Source organism: Mytilus edulis, chromosome 4 (genome assembly GCF_963676685.1).
Source record: "Mytilus edulis chromosome 4, xbMytEdul2.2, whole genome shotgun sequence".
Lineage (NCBI taxonomy): Eukaryota > Metazoa > Mollusca > Bivalvia > Mytilida > Mytilidae > Mytilus > Mytilus edulis.
The window spans coordinates 93,191,831-93,207,228 of NC_092347.1; the positions used below are offsets into that span (position 1 = coordinate 93,191,831).

The 15,398-nt window shown below is 30.9% G+C and overlaps 1 protein-coding gene across 2 annotated transcripts in view; it reads right to left on the minus strand.

Moving 5' to 3' along the window:
- LOC139521075 (uncharacterized) overlaps window positions 1-15,398 on the minus strand; it is a 49,418-nt gene that overhangs the window by 19,312 nt on the left and 14,708 nt on the right. The window contains exon 1 of one of the 2 annotated variants that reach the window (XM_071314332.1): window positions 1,051-1,288. The exons of the other annotated variant lie outside the window; for it this stretch is intronic. The gene's annotated coding sequence lies outside the window, so the exon portion shown is untranslated. Of the gene's footprint in view, window positions 1-1,050; window positions 1,289-15,398 lie in introns of those variants that run through there. 2 annotated transcript variants of the gene reach the window in all.

Genomic DNA, 15,398 nt, shown 5'->3' on the forward strand with positions numbered 1-15,398 from the left:
AGATAATCTTTTATTGAGGTAGAAAAAGCCTTAGTATTTCAAACATGCCAAGTTTTGTAAACAGTTAATCTATAATTACGACCATATCAATGATTGTCAGACGACACCATAAATCTTAAACAAAAGTCATAGTAGACTATGAATAATGTCATTTATATAATAAATGTCTTTTTACACGATAAAACTAAATGTATAATTGAGTCAAACGTATTAGTCTTTGTTGAATTATAAAAGATATAAGGTTGGAGTGCATGAAATAAGGGTTAGACATAATCATAGAAAATGTATAGTCATCTTAAGTGTGATTGCTACTTACCTAATAATCCTCACTTCTATCCAATCGTAATTCCTAAATATTTTTAGTAAGACGGAAATGATGGACATATGACGATGTGTTTTGTTTTTTGAAATTTAAATTTAAAAATAGAGTATTATCAATAAGAATGTTAAAAACTGAATCAGATGTATGCATTAACTTATAACATTCACAAAATGTTGAAGGGAAATGAAAATTTAGGTGGCAACATGAAATTTATAAAGCACTTGACGTCATCTTTTTGTTGAATGTGTTATGAACCCTTTGCCTTGTAATTTTGGCGATTGAATTGTCGTTTTCCATTAAACTCATGGTTTATGATCCCTAACCATTCTTTGGCATTTTGTAGTAACATATAAGCGACTTACGATTAATAACTTATAATCCTCATAACAATGCTATGATTTTCTTATTATCATTACCATATTTAAACTTACAAGGCAAATATTCTAAAACGTAATGAACTGATCGAAAGGATGCTATTTAAATATTCAATAAGAATATATATGTAAAAATTTATTTTCCAAATAATAATGAAAAAAAATAAAATCAACGGGAATCGTTGTATATTGTTTCTACCAAATAACAGACATTCGTGTTCAATTAAACAAATATATGAACTTCAGAAAATAAGAAGTACTTTTTGAAAGCGAATATAAGCCAACATTTTGTCTGCTTTTTCACTCATAAAGCCATTAAAAGATTTTCGAGAAGTATGTATAAATATCACTTACCTTTTTATAATTAAAATACATTCTTTGAAACAAGTAAGTGTAAGTTCCGTAAATATTTTGAGTTGAAAATTTTCTTAAAGAATTTCTTGTTCCTGATCCGTTGCTTCATATATACAATGCATGAGCGGGATTCAGTTCCGGTATACATGTAATGCGTTGGCGATACTTTTACGGTTTCATACCTTCGAAGCGGTCTTTGTATTCTTTCATTTGTTTGATTCGCAAATGAGAAAATGTTTCTCTTGTGGGTTTAATATTGCACGGATATTGATATAAAAGGTGATAAAATTAGCTCCCAATATATTTACAGGTTGTAATATAATACTCGTATACAGAATCGATTGGGACTAATGATATATCATAATTGAGACATGGTATATATTTTAATCATAAAGTTATAACTCAGTTAGTGAATTGCTAATATATAAAGAACCATTGTAAGCTTAATTTTCTGCAGGTATTCAAAGGCTTTTATGTTTTGATTACACTGAAAGGGTATTGCCTTTCTTGTCATTACATTGTATAGTGAAACAAGAAAATACAATAAAGTACGATACATATAAAAATAAAATGACAATTATACGCAATTTGATATATACTCGGATATATATATACAATATCTTTGTTTTAAAAATTGCCTATCATTGAAACTGTAAAAAATGCATGTAATTTAAGAAAGGACAGATAACAAAGATATAAAAAAAAATGCAGAATGATCACTAGGTACACATACCTACGAGTTACTTTATTACTACATTTTTTAACAGATGTGTTTGTTGCATGCTGCGGTCTCATATTCATTGTTATTATCTTTCTTTGTAGTTTACCATGCATATAAGTAGCATAATTGAATTTTACTCCGCACTGGTGATACACTTTGGACCATTTTGAATTTGCAATAAGGTGGCATGAGCATTACAGGGCTAAATGTTCAAAACTAACTGTTATATCAACATGTAGAATAGTAATACAATCAATACATGTACAATTAATTTTCATATTTACGAGTAAGAATTTTATACCATGAGTAAGTGCACCATATCATTACTTTTTGATAACATAAAAAACATTTGAATACTGTTAACATAAAAAAGAAGATATGGTATGATTGCCATTAAAACAAATATCTACAAGAGACCAGAATGACACAGAAATTAACAAGTATACGGTCACCGTACGGCTTTCAACAATGAGCAAAGCCAATACCGCATAGTCTGCTATAAAATGCCCTGAAATGACAATGTTAACATGGACTGTATGCAATTTCGATCGTATACAATAGACGCATGTAGCCATGAATATTCCACGATTCATCAATATAATGATATGATACGTTCTATATTTAGAAATGAAGGTTGTAATTTGTCTTCTTATAGTGACATATAGTGTATCAGTTCCAATATAAATATAACCTCGATATGACCGAAAAGTTATTCAAAGTTCAATAACAGACAATAGTAATGTCATTTGAAACTTCCTTAAGTATTTCTGTTTTTCATTTGCGGAGTATATGCATATGAAATATATACAAGAAAGTTTTTTTTTTATAGAAATGAAAAAGGCAAAAGATGACAATATTTTCATGGAAAACAAAATGACATAAGTTTGAATTGTAATTAAGAATAAGAAATGTCAAATGTGGACATATGATACCCATTCAATTGCTCATAAAAGGAACAAACTCGTTGATAAGTCTAATTTAAGTACGACTGAAAGGCAATATTTTAACGGAAGCACTTGTCTTCATCAATATTAAGCAACTAAGAAGTATGTCTAAAGTGAAGTTAGATGGAATTTTACAAATATTTGTCTTTTGGTTTGTGTAGACTGTCTTATTGGCAATCATACCACCTCACCTTAATATTAAAAAATTCGTAAATATAGCTCAAAATGCAGACTTCTTATACGGTCAGGTATTTCACATCCAATTTTTTATGGAAATATTCTTTATAAAGCACAAAGGTGTCAGTATTCACCTCAAAAACTAACAAAACCTTTGAAAAGACTTATTAAGAAGGGATATAGTTACGATACTGTTGTCAGGTCATTAAAGATATTTTGGCGTTAATATTGATTCACTTATAGGGTCTTTGCATCGGAACTAAACACATTTATTCAAAAACCAGTTGTTGGCATGACACGGGTTATGTTCTTCTCATATATGTTATGATGGTATGATACTAAACCCCTAACGGGAAGGATTGTGCCTGATGTTCATATGATGAAATCATAATCTTTCAGTCAGTTTAATTAAAGTCTGGAGCTGGCATGTCAGTTAACTGCTAGATGACTGTTATTTATGTATCATTGTCATTTTGTTTATTTTCTTTGGTTACATCTTATGACATCAGACTCGGACATCTCTTGGACTGAATTTTAATGTGCGTATTGTTATGCGTTTACTTTTCTACATTGGCTAGAGGTATAGGGGGAGGGTTGAGATCTCACAAACATGTTTAACCCCGCCGCATTTTTGCGCCTGTCCCAAGTCAGGAGCCTCTGGCCTTTGTTAGTCTTGTATTATTTTAATTTTAGTTTCTTGTGTACAATTTGGAAATTAGTATGGTGTTCATTATCACTGAACTAGTATATATTTGTTTAGGGGCCAGCTGAAGGACGCCTCCGGGTGCGGAAATTTCTCGCTACATTGAAGACCTGTTGGTGACCTTCTGCTGTTGTTTTTTTCTATGGTCGGGTTGTTGTCTCTTTGGCACATTCCCCATTTCCATTCTCAATTTTATGGTGTATAAGCTCTCGTTACTAAATATCATAAAATCGTAAAAGACGCTCTGTTTATTTGCAGAAAAAAGAAATTCACAAAAAAATTAAAACGACAAAACTTCGTAATACAACGATGATTTATTGTTCGATTTCAAGATGTTTATGACGTCACAAGAAATTTAAAACAAACGTTTCTAAGGTGTACTCATTTTATAACCAGAACTTAAATTAATTTGATAGCATTCACATGATTTGCCATTTTAAGGGGTAAAATAAGTCATATCTTAACTTTCTGCGGAACCCTTTTGTATCCCACAAATAGTACCACAACCGGTATATATGAATGAAAATTAATATCTCCTTCAGAACATACAGAAAAAACTTTGACAAATCAACGTATCTATATTTATTCATAGCCTAAGTAAACAGTGACACAATGTTTTGACAACATAATTATCATGCATCATTAATATTAAGTAGATGTGTAACGACTTTCAATTAAAATTAATTGTAATTATAAGATCATCATATTGAGCAAATAGTAAACTAAGAAGAAATCGGATTATTAATGACAAAACAATTATAAAAACACGGCCGAAGTAATAATAGTTTAACTTTAAAAGTCTCATCAACATTCTCCGCATTGATTAAGGGTAATTAGCTCAGACTCTTCCATCTCCGTAAGGAGATATTTCTAGGAGGTCTCTAAGATAAACACAAGTTCATGTTAATAGTATATTATCTAGTAACGAGGAAGACCAAAAACTGTTTATAATACAAGATGTCTGGTTACTGCTACAGACTTTTTAAGTTCCATAAAATGTCGAGTAATACATAAATTCGTATAATTGAAACAGGACAATTGAAACTGGAAACAGGCATGCTTGAGTATTAAAGACACAACCTAATTGTCAAAAGGATTAAAGATATTTATTTATTCTGTTTACAAATTCGCTTTTTAAGATTATCCAAGGATTTCGTATGTAGAGATAAACCGTGATTTTGAATCTTCAACGATGAACACATTGTCTATGGTCATGTATGCAGACTTTTTGCAAACTCACGAAATCATATATTAACGAAAATACAGTTCTACCCGAATTCACAAAAATTATTAATGTAACACGGCTAGTGTCTTACGGGTTTCTGGGACTGAAGACCTTTCCAAAGCACTAAGTTCAATATGAGCCATTGGTGTTGTAAGCATTATTAGCAATGGTGTTACCTGCTTTTTAGACATATCTTTTGAGTGCTCCTTGACACTTTCTTACATATTTACTCATTGATAATTAGTACTTTCGTGTTTTTATATATTAATTGTTAATGAAAAAGTGCAAATACAATTAAAATTTCTGTAATGCTATTGATTAAGCGTTCAGTTTTCAGCTATACCAGTAAATATTTATACTATGTTTGATAGAAAACTTAAATGTAAGAAAGATGCTTGATTATTAGGAATAATATCATCTTTAGACGAAATGTGCGTTTGGCGTACATAAATTTAATCCTGGCACAGTCCTGTACTTAGTCAGGAAAATGGCAGTTGTTATCTTATTGTTTGTTTCTGTGTGTGTTGCATTGTCATTTTGTTTTTTTGTTACACTTCAGTGTTTCTGTTGTTTCTGTTGTTTCGTTGTTTTCTTCTTTTAGTTGGCGTGTTTACCTTAATTTTAGTTTGTAACCCGGATTTTTATTTCTCTCAATCGATGTATGACTGTGCAGCGGTATACTACTGTTGCATTTATATATGATGAGTTTATTTAGAAGAGATACTGCATGTACATAGTGTAACTATCAATATGCAAAATCAAAACCATTTATTCTTCTGATATCCTGCATGGTTTTGCTTACAAGTCTGGCTGCTCTTTAAACTTATCTGTCTTAACGATTTCACCTTTCGTTAGTAATAACTAGTAACACTTGCAACATAAATTTCGAACTGAAACGATTATCTGTAGCTGGTAAACCTACTGTTAAATTAATTGTTTGATAGGGTTCGTGCTACTTATTCTTCAGTTTTCTGTATTTAGATTTGTCTTTGCGTTGCCTTTTTTTAATCATGGTTTCGTCTTTACGTATCATATTTATGACTTTTTCCCTTGTTGCATTCTTCACGTCATTCCGTCATTTTCAGAGTGTTCAGTAGTCGTTATTACTTGTGTTGATAAATATTGCCCGAAAAGAAACTAAACAGTTCCGCAGTATTCATTGTTATTACTCTATATACAATTCATCCGAAGAAAGTCGATTGCAAAATGTTTAATAATCTTAACAATTATGTTCAGAGATTTCAGATTTGGTTAAAATCACATTGTGCTATTCAAAACGCATTCAACTTTGCAATTTAACAAGCTTTATTTCTCGACAAATTTTATTTTTTAAGATTCCTTTTTATAAGCTTACGTTCTTTTTTAACAATCGAAAGATAATCTGAACTCTATAAATCTAAGATGATACTCAAGTCCTACGTTTGATTTTGACCGTGTTTACAACTTCTCTTTTTTGAATTGACCTAGTGGTCATTTTTACTTTTTCATTATGTTATTAATAGGTAGGTATAATACTTGAATAATGGTAGTATATCTGTTAAATGCATTACGTTTTTTTTTTATATAGTAGATGTGTTTCCCTCTGATTTAGTTTGTAACCCTGGTTTATATTCTCTCAATCGATTTATGACTTTGGAATAGCGTCATACTACTGTTGCATTTAATTCACTAAGACAAATTAAAACAAATCACAATTATATTGTTCAAGTCACAAAACATTTCCATCTCGAGATGGTTTGCCGTTATGGAATATCCGTTTCACAGATGATATATGATATGTTCCAAGATTTCGTTTTAATTTCCAGGATGTACAATGTTCTCTAGGACACAATATAAATTATATATCTGTGTGTTTGTTTTATTTAACGTCCACGATTTTATCTAATGACAAAAGGACAACATGGTGAATATTTTTTTTAATACAAAATGTGCTTTTTTTGCTGAGTTTATTAACTGTCCTTGGAAACCTTCAGTACATATTTTCCATTCGGTACTTATCCAGATGCAACGTACGGAATGTTAAAAGCTATGTGCAAGTAACGTGAGGCTATTTCGGTCATGTCTATTTGAATAATAAAATTCAAATCAGTTAATATCATGTGGGTTTCATTGTACTAAATTCAAAGACAGGACTTCTATACTTTTCGGAAATGTTGTTTAAAGTTAGTTACTTGGTGAATGAAAATGTCACAGGTCAATAAAAATATCCGCAGGAAAACGTCTACCATCATTTAAAAGGTCATCAAACATATTATTGAAGTTTAATTGAAATAATTTAACCACCCTATAATACAGGTTATTTATACATTAAACCATATACATGATAGTTCTTAAGATAAATGAGTTTTATTTGTGGGTTTTCACTTCAGACATACGCTCCGTTACCCCAATGAATAATTAATTATCAAAGTACATTTTTAAAACTACATTTGTATAATACTGACCATTCATGAAAATAAACACTTAATATGTTGCCATTAACGATCACATTTCGAGATGTGAAGGCGTTCAGTTAAAAAAAAAACATAAATAAAAAGGGAAACAAGAACATTGATCTAAACGACTTAAATATTTAGGATTATTTTATGTATCTCGGATTACAAACATGACCTCTAAAGTCAATTCATCTTTACGACTGGTTTACTTTTTATAGAACTAAAAGTAAAGGATAAACAAAGCTTTAACTCAATAAATGATTCCAAGTTCAATAAGATTTTAAACAAAAAATTCTGTCTTCAAATAAAGATCTAAAAAATTATAATTGTAAACATTTGAATTCTTGAATTGATTGATGAGGATATCTCATTTGAAATCTGTTTGAAGACGATAATGTTAGGCTTGTCTTTTGATCTAAAGCTGATCTTTTATATATCAGTTTTTGTCACCAGAACAATATCTGGCGTAAGTGTTATATTTAAGGCCTTTTTTTATCACAAAACTTTACTTTCATCGAATTCACGGAGTGAAACATATTCATATTAAGGTTAAGTGATACAATCTTATTCCAGTCTCACCTCTTTAACATGATAACTATGAATCAATACTGTAAGTCCCCGAAGGTTTCATCAGCTCAGTAGGTGTGGTATCGGTACTGACTTATAACAAAATGTGCATATAAATTCTCATTGACGAATTAGAAATAACTAGGATTCTAACTCACTTAGGCAAAGGTAACCGAAAAAAAGATTTGTCGTTTTTCCAAGCGCCTTTTTATCCAATAACCTTAATCGTGTTTATCTAGTTAAAATCACTTTGATTTCACTTTTTTTGTGTATGAGCCTATCAGAAAAGCGCTTCATACGAAATAAATTGATACTGTTGTTAATTCGAAAAAAAACTACAACAAAAACAAGCCCGCAATACATTAGCTATCAATAAATCAAATGCTGGCAGGAAACCTGCGCATTTGAATTCTATTAATATGATGTGAAGAATAAATTACACTATCTTTTTTCAACCGAATATTCCCCATCGATATGGTTATAAAATATTTATCGATACCGCCTACGTTACCACATGTAAAACTTTTATTACAGATGTTAAATATTTATATGTAATGATCTTTTACAGCCAACAACTGCATTAACATTTTGCGGGCTCCCTTTTTTCTCTCACCTTTTCCGTAAAGTAAGGTTATTTAGGATAACTTAAATTATTATAGTTTTAGTTGACACACTGTCAACCGACTCTTATCAATTTGTGCTATACAATACTGATATGATAAAACCGTTGTTGACATAAAGCACAGAAAAGGATATTTTGCAATTCTATTTCTACTTCATTTCTGAAAAATGAAAAAAAAAATAAATTTCTTTCAGTTAACTCAAAATAATTAAATTAACTCAAAAAATAAAAAAAACACTTTAGAGACGTATGGGTCCAAAGAAATTTTCTGAATTCAACTTCAAGAGAACACTGATAGCCGAATATGAACAATCCGACATATTTAAGAATCGAATGAGTTGGAGAAATATATAACCAAAAAGGTGCTAAACAATAAAAACCAAATCCATTTTAGGTTACTTAGCCAGAGAGTTGAAACTTTAGTGTCTTAATAATTTGTAAATTTATAAGTAGACTTAAATTGTGTTTTATCTTTTAGAAATATGTTTTTTTAGACACCTTTTGATAATTTGATATATCATGGGATAGAAGATACATAGTGTATCTTAATTTCACTTTAAATAAAATGCAAATTATATTGATTTTGATCATGTAAAAATGTGACAGAATTCTAATCGAATAATTGTTTATATTATTTGCATAAAATTGAAAACGGTTTTCTTGCATACATTTTAGGGTTCGTGTTGTTTTTTCTTTAGTTTTCTATGTTGTGTCATGTGTACTATTGTTTGTCTGTTTGTCTTTTTCATTTTTAGCCATGGCGTTGTCAGTTTATTTTCGATTTATGAGTTTGACTGTCCCTCTTTGATAATAACATAACTTTTATCAAAAGGCAAGAAGTTTATTTTCAATTTAAAACGAGAACAGCTTACCATTTCCATGTATACAAAATATGTAATAAAATTGTGGCAATTTAACTTTTAATAAGAACCAATTGAAATTAAAGATGATACCTTTCAAGTTATCTGCTTACTTTTCCGAAGCACCTGAGTTCAATCATCCATAGTTTATCATGGGGTTCGTGTTTCTTAGTCAATAGCAATATATCTATATTATGGCTTATATACTATTGTTTGTCTGTTTGTCTATTGGTAAATTCCTTTTGTTAACCTTGGCGTTGTGAGATTGCTTACGACTTTTGAGTTTAAATTTTGCCGCTCTTTTATAGTAAATAATCAAAATAAGGGATAACAATTAATCCAAGGTTCAAGGAGTACATGAAGTCTTTTTCTGGCTAGAGATTTTATGCAATCCCTTTATGTTTTTCGGAATTAGGTTAAACATCCATGCACTTTTACACTTCCACCATGTACTTAAACTAATATACACCTGGCAAAACGTATTGCAATATATTTTACCAGGTGTATGTATCAGTCCTTAATATGTACTTTGAAGGAGACTTGTCTCATTGTCACTAATGACAATATCATCTTACATTAATATCATAATGCGTTTTTTGTCGTTGATACAGCTGTGCTTGCAATTATATTACAAAATAGGGGCTAAAGATACCAGAGGGACAGTCAAACTCATAGATCGAAAATAAACTGACGACGCCATGGCTTAAAAAGAACAAGACAAACAGACAAATATTAGTACACAAGACACAACATAGATAACCTGAGACTAAACAACACACACCCCACCAAAACATCGGGGGATCTCAGGTGCTACGGAAGGATAAGTAGACCCTGCTCCACATGTGGCACCCGTCGTGTTGCTCATGAGATTACAAACCCGGTAGATAGTCTAATTTGGTAAGTCACATTCTTGAAAAGGGAACAGGATTTTAGTTACGACATAAGGAACAAATGGATATTCTATAACGGCCAACCATCTCGTGATGGAATTGTTTTGTGGCTTGTAAGTATATAATGTTTGTACTTCGAGTGCATAAAAACTTATTATTCCTGTCATTTTTCTCCATTTGGAATACAGGATATTATCCCTTTTGCTATGACATTGCTATCTTGCTTCCGGTATAAAAAATTGGAGACTTTTTTTTACCGTATTTTTATCTTGAACAAAGCTAATCGGAAGCATAAAGTAAATAATAGCTTATAAAATTACACCTAGCAGACAAACTATGTATTCTATAACATAAAAAGAATCAGCATTCCAGGTATGAAGCCATGAATGTGTGCATTATTAGAAATGTATTTTCTGAACCAGGAAATACATTCAACAAGGATGAGTCTTATGACATTTACTCCTTATATCTATAGTTCTACATACGAACCATTGACTGAATCTCAAGATAAAACAATAAAACTATGAAAGGGAATTGTATTGAAAAGGTAAAGGTTAGATTTACTGTTCTTTGTATATCACGGTAATTGAAAAGTAAAATATATCGTAAACATACCAATAGAAATGGCCGTTTCAGGGGGGGGGGGATCTTTCACAAGATTAACTGATTATACAAATGTCCAAATGCACGCATTTGAAAGGAGTTTCTTGAATTACTTTCAAATGTATCAAAAAAGACATTTATGTAAACGAAAGTTTTATATATCAACTTAGAACTACGATATATTAACGTTTGTGTTTACATATATCTATAAAAAAAAACATGTTTTTTTATGATTGTTTATGCAGCAATTCCATCAATATCAGGAAATTTACAACTTAAGTATTAGAAAAAGAATGTTTGATCAATATTGGTAACAAAGCAATAAATCTAATTCATATACTCCCCCGCTAATGAACTGTTAAACTAGTCACTGATAATAAATAATTAATTGCCTATATTTTAATTACCTTTATTGGTATTGTGCATTTGTAAGAGTTTTTTCCACTATTGCTAACAAAGAGGCTTTTGAGGGTATCTGTTAATACATAATGACAGAATGACGATGTAGGCGAGGTAAAGTATTAAAAGCAGCACACTGTGTTTATTTCGGCTGAAATTTGTCATAAACTGGCATGCTGTGTTCCGAACAATACTTGAATCAAATTTAATCATCAAATGAATATTGCAATTGATGAATGGAAGCGAAAATATAGTAATAATTTACAGCAGACATGAATATTAATAATTCAGTTATATCTTTTTGAGGTTTTTTAAACGTACGTAATACATCATATATTTTGATACATAACCTGAATAAATCAGGCCCTCAACGTGAGCGATATCTCCCAATGGCGATGATGAAACCATCGTAAATTAGTGGAAAATAACGACTTCGGATTAGTTTACAAAATGCAAATCTGAACTCTTTTCAATTCTTGGGTTTTATCCAAAAGGAGCCCCGCACAAGTGATTATATTATTTCTTAATCTTAACATAGAACAACTTCTAAGATAAATTCTGATTGCATTAATTAATGTCATATGCAATTTCAAAGATTAATTAATTCTTAAATAGAGGAGAAATGAAACAAAGGGCAAATGTTGACAAAAATTAGATACAGACGAATATATATTTTTATATATACATGTGTTTGTGTGCTCCTGATATGAGATTCAGTATCAGATTTACGAATAATTTCTTTCATCTATGTCTACAAAGAAATTGAATCTTGCGCTTATTATGCAAAAAATAATGACAGCATCACAAAGGGGTCTCGGTCTAACTAAAAGTTTACATACTAGCCATGCATCTGGGGTTGAAGTCATAAAACTTTGCTCAGTGCTTGGAGCACAAAAATCGTGCTCGAAACATGAAATCCAAAATTTTGATTGGTCGCTTTCTTGTTTCGAGTACAAAAAACCGACTCGAAAGTTTTATGACCGCAAGGACTGTAATTAGTTTTTTTTTCGAAAGTCGAAAACATCGATGGTGTGGAAATTGACGGAGGTAATATCTCAATGGTGGTACCTTACTGTTCAGTTTTTTTAAAGCTGTTCAGATCAAATTAACAGTACAGTTCAACATTGGGCTACTATAAAGAAAGACCGAAACATTTTCCACATTTTATTTCATCAGAAAGAATAGACAAGGTACAAATATCATGTTACAGAAAGCGATTAATCATTCTTAAAAAAAACCTCTTATTAAATAAAATGTCTATGTATCTGAAATCTTCTAGATTTTGTATTATTACTATTATTCACAATAAATTTTGTTAACGTTTTCAACAATCAATTGACATTCCTACCTTCGTGTTCTCTATGTATACAAGTTGAATTTACACGAGGTATTCGGGACGAACAAAAATAGTTTATAGTATCATTGAGCTTACACTTAAAGTTCACTATACAGATGATGTCATATTTGACTTAATAATTCAACGTTAAGTGACATTATGTTAAGCGCATCTTTCCCAACGACATTTAAATATAAGAAACCATATCATTGAAAAATCCGATGACGCGAGAACGATAAAAAAGTTACTCTTCAAATGATAAAGGTGACACAATCAATAGTTTGTTTTTCCACATAACACTGGCAACTCTTCTGACTTAAAGTAATTGTAAAACATGAACCGTTTTTTAAGAAATGTTCTAATTCACTATTTTATTTTAAACATGCAAATACATTCATAATGGATCATATTCATATGTTGAACGAAAGAATTCGTAAAAACCTTTGTGTACTAAAATTTAAAAACAAATGTTTTAAAATATTTGCTGCATATTTAAAAAAATAAATAGGGAAAATAAAAATATACATACAGAAACCGAATATCTTTCAAGTAAAGAAAGCATCGGGTTTATATGAACCATGGAACGGTGTGCAGTTGATATGGATATGTTCTATTTGCCTTCAAAAGAATCCCATGCGAATTCCTAATGTATATCACTGGATTTTTACATGCCGTAAGCAATATATTGGATGGCGCTAGTATACCAACAACTTATAACTCGCACAAGGCACCAATTAGCACCATCAATATATTGTAATGCTTGTGTTTCCATTTAAAAATTTTACGTCAACATACAGACAGTCGTTATTCCAAAGGGTACTTACTGTGAATCCCTTCTGATCGATTTGTTTTTGTACTCGTACGAAGCAGAATTCATTCAGAACCTTCTTATAGACAAAGAGAACAAGCACCTTGCAAATTCCTTTATTTCACTTTCAGATATATTGATGATGTCCTATCGCTGAATAACTCATATTTCAGTCAGTCCCTGCATCTGATATATCCACATGAATTTGAAATTAAGAATTATTCTCATAGGAGAAGGACTACTTTATACCTTGATCTCTTCCTCAAAATTGATACAGATGGATGTCTTCGCATACAAATCTATGACACAAGGGATGATTTCAACTTTCCAATTATCAATTTCCCATTTTTCTGCAGTTACGTAGCCTCCGTCGTATGGTGTGTACATATTTCAATTGATATGTTATGCTCGTGCATTTTCACATTATACTGACTCAATATACAGGAGTTTGCTCCTTACGCAGAAACTGCTCCAGTAGTTATGAGAAGGAAAGATTACAAATGACACTCCATAAATGTTAATAGACACCATAAAAACTGAGTAATGCCATTTTAGCCACATCTTAGATTGTGGTTTTACATTTTTGTCGTATTTCTGCCGAAAGTACTAAAAACGTGACCTTTTCTCAAATATGACTGTTATACCGAAAGTACTATTCGCACATCCAACACTCATGTGTTTTATCTGAAATGTTTTTGTCATCGTAACCGTTGAAAATGTGTTATGTCGTATCGTTTGTTTAACTAGGAAAATGGCTTTTAATACCATCATTGTCATATTTCCGAGTAAAACTGTTATATTGAATGTGAATGTGCATTGATAGTGTCGTGTCTCAGTGTTTTGTACATCCAACATTCATGGATTCATTTTGATGATTCTGTTCAGGTTTCTGTTGATAATCTGTTGTGTCTTATCGTTTGTATTTCCAAGAAATTATCATATTGCCTTACCGTGTCAGGAATTGTTTTTTGGACCAATATTGTAAAAAAGAAATTGTATGAAGTTCGACATTGCGTAAACACGTCACTATTTTTGATATCCTTTGGTGTTGTTTGTTTAAAGAATTATCATGATGTTGTTCTGCGGTTTGCATGTTGTGTCGACTATAATGTTCTTTCGTTTCTTTGTGCTGTATTTCTGTCATGAAGTGTTTAAGTGAAATTATATTTTAATATTGCCATTAGAAGCGGGACCTTTGTCATCCTATTAAACCAGATTCAACCCAACGTGTTTTCTGAAAAAATGTCTAGTACAAAATTATAATTATGGCAGTCGTTGCTAAGTGTTTTGGCGTTGGTTTTGTCGCACTTCGGTGTTCCTGTTGTTCCTATGTTTTCCTTTTAAAGTTGATGTATTTATCTCGATTTTGGTTTGTAACTCGGATTTGTTTTTTTCTTTATCGATTTTTAATCACGGGTATACTACTGTTGTCACCATTTCATTGAATTTTGAAATAGGTACCGATATCTGTTTCAGATGTTTTATGTGTTTTTTGTTCGAAAATAAATGTAAAAACGGTTAGTAACAAAGCTTTATAACGAAATACGACAAGCTGTTTATCGTTATTTTACTTATGAAGACTTGTTAATTTCATTGACAACAGGCACATGTGCCCTTAGTTTCTAGCGATAATTTTTCATATCACTCTACTGTGCCGAGAAAGGAAACAATCAGTCAATAAGATCAAAGGAAAATTTCGTAAACAGCGATAATGTAAATTATTAATTGATATAATTACATTGGTTGCAATGAATAACCGTGATTTCCCAATGAGCTAAATTCACATGTGAAATAAATCTGACAATTGCATTTATCTGACGTCATATAACAGTGGGTATTATAAAGACGTTGTCAATGAAGTTCCATCAAAGCAATTTAGAATGCGTAGAAAAAGGTATGGTGTCTATTATGTTTTACTTCATTTCAAGATGAATGCCTATGATTAATTTACCTAAAGAATAAATTATCCAAGAATTAAAATATCAACTATATTTCTGTATTATTGAATATGTTATTCTATCACGATCAAACAAACCCTTACACGAATACATAATCATG